The sequence below is a fragment of the Copadichromis virginalis genome, linkage group LG18 (assembly GCF_057382275.1).
Source record: "Copadichromis virginalis isolate Kocher_CV1m ecotype Utaka linkage group LG18, C_Virginalis_male_GT1.1, whole genome shotgun sequence".
Taxonomy (NCBI): Eukaryota; Metazoa; Chordata; class Actinopteri; order Cichliformes; family Cichlidae; genus Copadichromis; species Copadichromis virginalis.
Genome location: NC_140635.1, coordinates 13,491,753 through 13,503,114, shown reverse-complemented (window position 1 = coordinate 13,503,114; position 11,362 = coordinate 13,491,753).

Below are 11,362 nucleotides of genomic sequence, written 5' to 3'. Positions count from 1 at the left end.
GCTGGTAACCACTTCCTGTTTTTCGAACAGTGAATCTTCTCACAGTTTGGCCATAATTTCCTGAAGTGTGTGTTTCGTGTGTGTAAGCACAAGCATTTGTGTGTTGTGGCTTAACGCAAGCTGAGGTGGCTTGCATGTTTGCAGTGAACAATCACAGTTCCTCTCTACTCAAGGTGGTGCACCTTTTCGAGCTGCAAACGGCAAGGCTGGTAAACATTTTGCAGCTTATATGAGTGTGTGTGCTTTTTTTGTATGCATGTGCAGCCATCCAAATGTATCTGAACGTAGCTTATTAAGTGTATGTAATGGCGATGGTTTAATGGAATAAAAATGAAGCTGAAGACTCGTTGTTTATTAATGCAATCAGGAATCGCCATTCTGGCATCATGCTGTACGATTCCCGCTCAGCTTAAATGTTAACATGTGAGATTTGTGTTAACACTGTGTCCTGATCTGTGCATCTCTCTCTTTTTAAAGCTTTGTCTGTGATCAGCTCAACAGTCTGGACCTCACACAGCTTCATGACAGAGATTCACATTCCTGTCTGTGCAGAGGCCCATGTCTGATGTTGTCTTTCAAATCAGAGATTAACAGGAACACATGTACGCCAGTTGTGTATATATGTGTGTTTCTGAGTGAGCCAAGGAGACTCATACGCGGACCCTAATTTGTTTTTGCAGACTCTGAGGTCAGCAGTGCCAAGATTTATACTCAACTGGCTTTTATCCCCTCACCCCCATTGAACTGTGAAAGCCTGACAGATACGCTGTTGGCTTTAAAAACGTAGACAAAGGCGCACATCACATTTTTACATTCTCTGTGTCAGATGCATTGGTGATTTCATGATTAGTCATGTGAAAATGCTTATGCGTTACTGATCCTCTCTATCAAGATTGCATATCTGAATTTAAATTGCGATCACCTAGATACTGTTCATGATTTTGTAAGTTGTTGACTTCCTACCGAAAGCCATGCAGCAACAAAGAGCGCACAGATAATCTAGCAGCTGCATCACATAGGTAGCCACACATGCCACAAGTTGGAGAAGTGGGCCTGCCTTGTGGGGGAAGAGGCTCCCCACTGGTTTTACACACAGAGATAAACAGCACATTTAACTGAAAATAGATCTCCTTCATCTCCCTTTGACCTAGAATTTGTGCACCCACACTGAGGGTTTTCGAACTCAAACCAGTTGTTACCTGCTGAGGAGAACAGCTGAGGAGAAATATCTAACATTTAGCAGCTCATATGTGAAGGCCTCAGCCCAAACTAGCCCCCAAAAAACAGAGGGTCCGTGACCAAAAACCTGAATAAACTGTCATCCTTCATCCTGAAATATCCTCATCAGAAGACAAACTGGGGTTATAATAGAAATGTATGGCAGGGTGTGTCGTGTTATGAAAATGCCACAAATTATGGGCTGGTGGGGAATTGTTCTAATCCAGCAAACCAGTGCTGCGGAAACAAAGCTGCCATTTTGGAGAAAGGGAAAGAGCCCGTTATTTCCTGAGTCCACGCTGAGATCTAATGGATCGCGAAGAAGTTGTGTGGGCCTGATGGAGGTTTTTGTTTCTTTTTTTTTTGAGGTGGGAGACCCCACAGTTTGGAGGGTTTGGGGGTTTTGCGGCTGTGAGTGCATGAAAATATCTTTCACTGAGACTGCAAGACAGATTTTTATAATTAGGGTCAGTTCTAATCTAAATAAGGTTCAGTTTCATGTCTTTTTTTCACATTTCCCCATCTCTCAGCAGGCATATGTGAACAAAAGATATCGGCGAAAGCGCCTTATGTATTCGCTTGAGTAATTTAAGTCATTTCTCTTTGTCTTCTGAGTCATTCTTTACTAATAATTCACGGCACTTGCTCGAACTAAAGCTTTCATCAGATGTTCAGATGCAGCTATGTCCTGGATCATGTTGTGTTTCTGTGGCTCACTGCTTTTCTTGGAATGTGCGCTGGCTCTTTGATTGTTCTGTTTCCTGTGATTTCAGAGGCCCTTTGTCTCGACATGGTAACTCACTAATCAGGGAACTCCGTCATAGCTCCCCGTCGCTAGGCCGCGCTCCCCTGATGTCACCCTCTATGTAATGATATTTTTGGCTCTGCTCTCATGTCTCTTGCAGTCCACTGAAGCAGAAAAAAAAGCTACATTTGGGAAGAACAATCACCTTTCGGAATGTGCCGAGTGAAAAAGAGAAACTGTGGCATGAGCTAAAGAGGTGACAGCTCTGTCACAAGGCACGGCTCCAAAAGTGAATACCTATGAAAAAAGAGAGATTATCTATCAATCTTTTTTCAACTGAAATTCCTCTCACTTTCATGCCTGTGTATGATTTATGCCTTGATATACTTTAGGCTACTGGTTACATTCATTCATTTTTCTCTATTCATAAACTGTGTGAAAAGAACTGGTTTTGCCAGGACTGAAGAATCATAATGAGGTTAGTTTTTTTTCTTTTCGTACTCTGGGTTTCCCCCATCTTTTTTTGCTTAGACTGTGGTTTTGTGATGTGTTATGGGATCCATGAAACAACAACGAAACCAGATGTGCTTAGTAATGCATCTATATACAGTTTTAACACATTTGCAGAAGTTGAACTGAGAGAATGCCGTGTAGTCGGTGTTAAAACTTTGTGCCGTTTAAGCTTTCTGGTAAAGCTTCTGCTCTTATATAGCAGCTCTCAAAATAACCCCCCTCCCATTGGCTGAGCGCGGCCGGGTCGGTGAATCACATCAGGCCAATTAGAGAGTAACACTTCCTTTACTGCGAAAGATGTTTCCTGTTGATAGTAAATGTATGGCCTGCCGAGGAGCAGAGAAGGGAGGGTGGGCTGACATGCTGCCAGTGTTTCCCTGACCTTTGTGGCGTTCGTGGAGGAAAAACTGATGGTGTTGTTGGAGCGAGGTGTGTGTTTTGACTGTGTGTATGTGTCCGTGCGGTGGAAATTAACTAAGCACAGTAACTCAAGCACTGTTTTGAGATTCCTTGACAGAGTATTTTCACTTTATGCTCCTTTGTCTTGATGCATGCTCAATCATCCCAAAAAGTTGACTCTGTTCAACTGGACGTCCAGAGTCAACTTTTGAGATTTATTATTTGTAATTGTAATTGTTTCCCATCACAGTTTCTCTTTTGAATATATTTATCTAACATCTGCTTGCTTTTTAATCTTATAACAAAAACTATTTTATGGTAGTTTTAGACAGAAGTTTTTGTTTTCCTTTGTATTCCCTCTATTCCTTGATTGCTTAGGCATTCCTTTTCAGGACAATGTCCCCAGGACACACTGCAAAAGCTGTTCAGGAATGGCTCTAAGAGCACCACAGAGAGGCCAAGGTGTTGGAGATTGTCCAGATCTCAATGTGATCAAGCATCTGCTGGATGTGTCAGGCTCCTCGGAGGCCCTGCTCAGGAACCCCACAGGATCTGAGGGATCCAGTGCCAGACACCTGGAGGATGACCAGCAGAGGTCCCCTGCTCATGCCCAGTCGGGTCAGAGTTGCTTTGAGGGCATGAGGTGAACCTACAAAATGCAAGGAGGCTTATTTCAATGTTTAATGTGTAATCCACTTTGTCAGTAGCTTAAATACTGACCTATGAACTAAATCTAAACATTTACACTTAATCTTCTTCATTTTACTAATAATACTGTGTGTTTTACTTCAGCTTGTTTTATTTAATTATGAATACTCGATCTATTTTATCAGTTGCTCTTTTACTCTGCATCTGCTGTGCAGTGGTGAGAAAACGGAGAGGAAACGCTTAAACATACACACACTGACACATGCAGAGGAATAGATTTACTCTGAAACTGACTCATATCTGCCATGTCACATCTTCGCCCGTGTCACTGGTCAGGGGAGACGGCTGTTTCACAAGCCTGTGACAACCTAACGGTGTGAAGTGGTTTACTCTCTGCCGGAATTATAGCTTTGCTCTGATCAGCTCATTCAGATGACATTCAGAGGCTTTAATTACAGAAGCGAATAGATGTGATGTTTAACTTTTTGAGGGGCAGATGTCGTGCGTTTTTCACAGCCATCAAAACAAAAAGGAAACCGCAAGGGGATCGTTTTTCCCTTTTTGATGTTTGTGAGAAAAAAATCAGGGTCAAATCTGAATTCTTGAGTCTCTAAACTGTTGCTGAAGAGTTTCAGCCTTTCAGTGACAAGTCTCACCCCTCACGCCCACCTGTTTCTGTGGCCTGCATAGACCGAGGATTGTTTATCTCTGACGGTGCTCTGCTGCGGAGTTAAAACTGTGGGGCCCAATGGCTGTGGCCACAGGTTGGAGGAATGTCTACCGTCTGGACGGGAAAATGTAATCAGCTGAGATCAGCAAATTAGAGGCCAGTTTCTCTTTCTCCCTTCTCGCTCTCACTTTCCCTCCATGTGTTTCTCATGCATGCAGGCCCTCTTACTTTTTCCCACTCTGCGTAGCAGAGTCGTACATGCACACCCTCACACACATACAGACACGAGTTCCTTCAGATGAAGAAAAATGACACCTTTTCTTTCAGCTATTTCCTCTGTTTTTACATACTTGGGCCCGAGGTACAAGAGGCAACGTTGTGTTTTCATGTGACAAAACACACAGAGGTCTGTGTGGATTCAGGAGAGGTGAATAGTCTAATTCATCATTTGGGCTTAGGCATGTCTAAGCCTCATCTGGGAATATCTCTATCTACAGTTAAAAAGTGCAACTGTTGGCACTGTCTCTTGAGCTTAAAGGAGCTACAGCTTAGTCCTGTCCTCCGTTTGACTGATGACTTCTCTGGAGAATCAAAATTCCACAGTTAAAATGTGGTTTAACCTGAGAGCCTGAGTTTCTCTGTAAAAGTTCTGCTGTTACACTGAGGAAACAGCGTTTTGCTTGAATCTTTAGTGATTTTGGCCACATTCATAAAACAATAAGGAGTTTTTAATTTAAGCAAAAGCACAAAAAACACATAAAAATCATCCTTTACTATTTCATTCATGCATTTAAACCAAGGCCATGTGCATATTTCTGATCAACTTGTTGCACCGTAATGTAGAATTCTATGTTCTGTTTAAACTTTGAATAAAATGCACTAAAAAACTAAAGAGAAGAAATAAAAGTATATGTGATAGCAACTCTGGATCTCTGTATTATGTGAACATTTCACTATAGAGTACTTACTAATAGTAAATAGAGGCCAGAGTGTTATGAGATTAGTACTGTCTATGAAATATTTTTTTTAAACATGTCAGACCCATTTTTAAGTAATGCCTTTCCATGTATTTTTAAACACAGACCCTTTTGTTCTTTTTTCCTCCTTTCCCCCATGGGATCAAACCTGTGTAGCCACACACAAAGGACTCCCAACAACTGGTGCATGCATGTAGTGCACTAAATGTAGACAGAAAAACTGGAGCATGCACAAATTTCCAGTATTTAGTTACAAGTTTAGTATGAAACAAAAATGAAGCCAAGTGCTGTTCCTTAAATGGACATTTCTTTGTCAGTTAATTCCAATAATGCCAACTTTACCACAGAAATACACACATTTGCAGACAAATTTACATGTTTACCCATCCAAAAACTGTTTTGCTCTCTAGCTAATGAATCCATCCACAAAACCTGTACAGGGCCTGGGTTTTTATAAATCTTGGGTATTTAAAATGGATTAAGACTTGAAGTTATGCACAAATAAAGCTGCTTCAAATCAAAAGTGGGTTCCACAACACAAGTTTTTGTAGGTGATAGCTGTCTACTACACGTAACCAGAACATTTTTCTTGTTATGTGGCAAATAGTACGTCTCGCTCTGTTCCTGTTTTATGGTTGTATTTTATCTATACTAGTACATGCCTGTGCTATAGTATTGTCCAACCTTTTTGTGACGCTGGCTGTGAACTGAAAATGATACAATGGTTTTATAGGGTGTTCTTGGTACATACATGGAAAAAATTTGTCATTTTAGCTAATTACGAGGCAGTATAAAGGTAGCATGATGTTATCATAATGTTAGATACAGATAAGAACCTAAGAAGGCCATGAAGTCAAGAACAACGGACAAAGAAACAAACGCACAGACAGAGATTTCATGTATTACAGTGAGATGTTAGCACTAATTAGCCAGTATCTGTGCATCAGTGCAAGGTGCACCGTGTATGGATAGGCCTTTAAAATCAAGCTAGCTAACATTAGCCAATGATTAAGCACAAAATCTGTCATTTGAATGCGGTCACTTCTGGCTCTAATCAAACCAACATCATAATGGCTGTAATGGTAATTACAGTAGGCCACAAGTGGGGATATCACAGTTGCTATGTCCATTTGTTATAGACAGTCTGTGTTTTAATTTAACCCTTGTATGGTGTTCGGGTCTGTGAGACCCGTGTTCAGTTTTTTTCAAAAGAAAAATTAAACAATTAATTATTTTTTCACGTGTAAATGTGTTGTGTCTTTCCACTCACTCCACTTGATTATAACTGATTTATTTATAACATTTTATATAAAAGAAAAACGAGAAGCACATTAATTCATAAATGTGATCTAACAAAGGTAAAGGGAAAAAATTAACCATGTTTGCTGTTCATATGTCTTGTAATTGGGATGAAGTAAACATCTGTTGAGTAATTTAACATAAAATTGTTTGATAGTGTTAATTTGGAAAGCCAAAACTCTAGCGGGTCCACCAGACCCATGAACACTGGCTGAGTAACAAAAATACGAACACCACACAAGGGTTAAGAACTTGTCATTACCACAAGCAACCTTATGTGTCACTAAACACTTACTTCCTTTATAATATAATTTTCTAATGTGTACAAACCCAATTCCTCCAGATCTGATAGAACCATCGACCCATTGATAAGTTTTCCTCTGCTTATCCAGTTTACTTTTGCAGTGGGAAGGAACCTGAGTCATCAGTCTAACGGTCAGTGTGCTACAATGTGAAATACTTTGCTTCCAAAGTTGCCTTGTATCCAGTACGGGTTTTTTAAAAAAAAGTTACAAAGTGCTTCGATTCCACATCAGTTAACTGGTAACAATAACAACACAAACTGTGGAAGAGTCATGAGTTTCACTCGGTTGCCGGTAGCAATGACTGCAGACACACTCGCAAAAATATGGGATGAGTTTTTGACTATAGTATGGACTTATGTCGTGTGTCCATGTGTTTATTCATAAATAAAATGATTTTTATTCATAAAGTGCCTCAAGACCTTTTAACTACAGTGCTATTAATATACTTTGAAAAGAGTACATTAGTAGAGCCTGAGTAAATGGGTTACTTTCCCTACACTAAAAAACACACCTGTCATCACTCACATATCACACAGTATATAATAAGTCTCACCACAGGCATTATTTGTGACAATTAAGCCTCCTCAGTGGACATTAAGAGTAACAGGTCAACCACAGGCACGCTCGGGCTGCACTATATTCCTGTATGCCTGTCACGTACACTCACTCTCACACATTCTCACTCACTCTCATACACATGTCGATAACCACACTTGTAATGTGAACCTCGCTGCTGAGAAGAGCAGTCTATAATTACAGAGCAATGGTGGGGAAGCCATAATCACAAAGACTCAAATAGAAATCTGAATCAACAGATGATTCCAGATTGATTCATTCCCTCTGTTTACACAAGGTCATTGTGATTTACATTTGCAAATGGAAAACCTATTGTCCCTCACACAAATGTTAACATTTCTCTGATTGAGCGTTTAGGAAGCTTGCAAGTGGTGATATACAATTGTGCTTTTTTTTTTTTTGCTTTCGCTCACAGCCCACATCAAAAGTGTTCTTTTCAGCTTGGCAACAGCTTAAACAAAGTCAGTGTCATTCTGATCATAACCCCTGACAGAAAAAAAACAGATTGATTTCAATCAGTGACCAACTGTGAATCACACTTGCGTTTTTAACCGCTTACAACAGATGGCTCTTTGTGTTTCAGTTACACAAACAAACACAACATTTCCACTATTTCAGTCCAGCTGGTGGAAACCGTTAAAAGAGCAGAAACTATAACACCTCTGAGGCATGAAAATTAGATGTAATGCACATTTTCTTTCAATATAAAAGAAAATAATTTAAATAGAGGTTTAGGTCACATTGTTTATAGACAGCTTGAGCATGTATGAGTTACCCTATCTATCTATCTATCTATCTATCTATCTATCTATCTATCTATCTATCTATCTATCTATCTATCTATCTATCTATCTATCTATCTATCTATCTATCTATCTATCTATCTATCTATCTATCTATCTGTCTATCTGTCTGTCTGTCTGTCTGTCTGTCTATCTATCTATCTATCTATCTGTCTGTCTGTCTGTCTGTCTGTCTGTCTATCTATCTATCTATCTATCTATCTAACTTTGTCGTTTGCTGTAGCTTTAAAACGCTGCTGTTTAAAACACTGTCGTTGCTCAATGGCAATTGCCTAAGACACCCCATTCCTGGGAAATGAATGCGTGCCCTTGTTCCAAATTTAGTTTTTACCCGCCACCATGGTTTGCTATTTGGTCTGCCATTTCTCAGGGTTGTGGGCTTCTTTAATGAGCACTTTGATCCCACTCAGGTCTGGCGTTGATGTTTACGTGACCCTGGAGGGAAAAAAAGGGAAAAAAGAGCAAACGTATCCTATTCTTTGAGAGAGACCAGCACTGTGGTATCAGGACCCGGGGACCTCGTACTCATCCTCGGCACCCTGTGAGCGTCCGTAACAGAGGTCATACCTACACTTTCCAGCCAGACCACGCTGAGTTTTCTGTGGAAAGAACAGCAGCAGATGAGAAATGTACACTGAGGAGAGTTTTGTAAAGAACAAAATATGAAAATGATTTTGAAACATCCACTCGTCCTGTCAGATTCATCTGGATAACCGGTTCATGTTGCAGATGTTAGGGGCAGATGTTTTATAGCTTCATTTGTGCACTTGATCAGGATTTCTCTTTATCAGCCCCATAACTTTCATAACTACACTACAACAGTTTCTTGGCTCTACGTACCACATATTTTATTTCCAGCACGGCTTTGACATGGACCAGCTGTGTTGTGAGCGCAGCGGGGCAAGTTCCTCCTAATTGGCTACATCTGTATACTTTCACTGTAAAAATCCATAACTTTCCAAGCTGTTTTTCCTCCATTTTTGTTACACCTTAAAGTATCTCAGATTTACCATTGCATTTACTGTAGAAAGAAGGCTTCACAGGGGTGGAACGCATAAAATAATTACTCTCAGTTGATACTTTATCCTAATTTTGCTTGATTTCATTTGAAAAAGACATTTAAAGTCATTTCTGTGGAATTTGATTCTATTTTGTTAACTTGTGCTGCTCCACTAACAGCTAGTAAATTTCTGCCAAGCAGCTGAAACTCTAAAGCTCAGAAATTGCTGGGTATTTGCACCGAGCGCACTGAGTATATGCTAAGCTTTAGTCTGAGATGAGCCCCCTCACTGCAGTCTGCTGTTGTCTGCTGCAGGAACAGTTACAGCGATTCCTCTTACCTTAGCATTTTTACATGTTTGTGTTAGTAAGTCTTAGCATTGCTGGGCACATTTTCAGTCCTGCTAGAGACTGACAGAGCCCACAGACCTGTTCTACACAGCAAAATCTCCAGTGTTAAATTAACACTGGGGAGTGTCTATATGGGTCCACACCTCTGAGTGTTAAATACAACACTGTTGAGTGTTAAATCAACACTTTTGACAGTGTTATATGTTTAAAAGTAACCTAGTCAGTTTTGAAGATTAACAAAGACTAACACTGAGCAGTGCTGGTTTTCTAACACTGGAAAATAACTCAAAATGTTAGAAATATTCCAGTTAGAAAACCAGCACTGCTCAGTGTTAGTCTTTGTTAATCTTCAAAACTGACTAGGTTACTTTTAAACATATAACACTGTCAAAAGTGTTGATTTAACACTCAACAGTGTTGTATTTAACACTCAGAGGTGTGGACCCATATAGACACTCCCCAGTGTTAATTTAACACTGGAGATTTTGCTGTGTACTAAATAACTTATGAGTAAGCAGTCTCAGGAATATTGTGGAAGCACGTCAAATCAAATAAAAGCCCTTCACACCAACTTATTCTTGCTGTTGCTGAAAGAAAGAGATTTTAAAAGCTTTTACATTATCCCACAAGAATAAAAGTGTACGGCAAGTTTTGTTCTTTTTATCGCCCTGAAGGCATCAGCAGGCAATACCACATTCCACTAAACGATTTAACAGCTTTATGGGCACACATTATACAACAAAAAGCTTCAACCGGGAGCACTGAATGTTCTAGAGTCAATCAGCATTTGGCATGGAGTCTCACCTAATGTCATGATGAAGAAAGCTTGCCCTGTTTCACTCTGTGGGAGCAGCCTAAACCAAACAATCCAGCCCAACAGTAACCATACAAATAGTTCAGCAAAACTGCACATGACAGCACCTGGAAAACAACCCATGAAAATACAACACTGGGTTATATCAACTTGGAGAAGATGTTGCCTTTGTACAAAAGTTTAATCTCTTATCCTGTTCGAAAAGGAAGTCAGGATATGCAAAGCTACCATAACTGTCTGGGTGACAGGTGTGTTTGCTTTTCCAAACCTGGAACTGGAAGAAAGAGACAACCAGCCATAGAAGCAGAAATTAAGTTAGAAAGTTGCACACATTTCTTTGAACTTTTTAAAATGTACCCAAGGGACGTTTTCCCATCCTTTGTTAGGAAAGTCTTGAAAAGTGTGATGGGAAGTTTTGAGAGCCAAAAGACAGAAGACAGCTTGCATGCTGATGCAATGAGTCAGAGGTTGCTGTTTGCACTGGGCTGTTAATCACAAGTGTGTATGACCATGTGAGCAGGTGGAGGAGCAGGAGCTGCAGAACTAATCCAGATACACAACAAAGAATTAAAAAAAAAGGGCATGAAACAAAAGCCTGGTATGCATTCACATGCATATTCACGTGTTTACACACTTGAGGATGGTTTGGTGTGAGGTAGATTTAGGGATTAATTCAGGTGTAAATGGCTGCAACCCTATGCCTGGGCTTGTCTGCTGTGCACCCATCCACGTGTTCTGGATACCCATGTGTCAGTGGTTATGAGTCACGCCAGACAACGATGTTTGCCCAAGTTGCTGTGACTCACTCATGCTTGCTCGATGGGACCCGAAGTGTTGTTCCTTTCTCATGCAGTACAGTAAAAATGTGCAACTTTTTGCTACGCTAATTAATCCGTAGTTTTCTTCCCTTGCACCTTGCCTGGCAGTTGAAGCTGCCTTTAAAGATGGATTTGACTCCAGATTCAAAAGCCTGCTCGTGAAGATTATGCCAGTGATATTTTGAACAACATACTTCTACATAAGCCCATGCAGAGTTCTTGGCTTT